This window comes from Arachis duranensis, chromosome 1 (assembly GCF_000817695.3).
Source record: "Arachis duranensis cultivar V14167 chromosome 1, aradu.V14167.gnm2.J7QH, whole genome shotgun sequence".
NCBI lineage: Eukaryota > Viridiplantae > Streptophyta > Magnoliopsida > Fabales > Fabaceae > Arachis > Arachis duranensis.
In genome coordinates, this window is record NC_029772.3 from 68,403,966 (window position 1) to 68,404,829 (window position 864).

Here is an 864-nt window from a genome sequence, read left to right on the forward strand (position 1 = left end):
CCTGGGATTCTCATTAAGAATTTTGATACCTTTATTTTCTTTTCCACTTAATTTTCAAAAAACACAAAAAAAAATTTTACAAAATCAAAAAAAAAAAAACCAAAAATATTTTATGTTTCTTGTTTGAGTCTAGTGTCTTATTTTAAGTTTGGTGTCTTGCATGCATTATTTATTTGATCTTGGTTCTATTTTCAAGTCAATAGTACAGGGAACTGAAGATTCAGAACATGCAGCAGAGGAATTACACAGAAAAAGCTGGGCGTTCAAAACGCCCAGTGAAGAAGGACAGACTGGTGTTTGCTGGGCGTTCAAAATGCCCAGTGAAGAAGACAGACTGGCGTTTAAACGCCAGCTAGGGTACCTGGTTGGGCGTTTAACGCCCAAAAGGGTAGAGTTTTGGGCGTTAAACGCCAGAATGTGCACCATTCTGGGCGTTTAACGCCAGGATGGCACAAGACGGAATATTTTGTTTTCAATGCAAATTTTTTTCAAGTTTTCAAAATCTTTTCAAAATTAAATCTTTTTCAAATCATATCTTTTCAATCAAATCTTTTTCAAATTCAATTTCTTTCTATTTTCAAAGATACTTGCTATCAATTAATGATTTGATTCAACATTTCAAGTATGTTGCCTTTTCTGTTGAGAAAGGTTTAATGTTTGAATCATATCTTTTCTTGATAGCCAAGTCATTAATTTTTAAAATCAAATCTTTTTTTAAAAATGTTTTTCAAAACATATCTTCTCAATCACATCTTTTTTAAACTAATCATATCTTCTGAACCACATCTTTTTCAGAATAGCTTTCAATCAAATCTTTTTGATTTCTAATTTCAAATTCTTTTTCAAAAATCACTTGATTTCTTT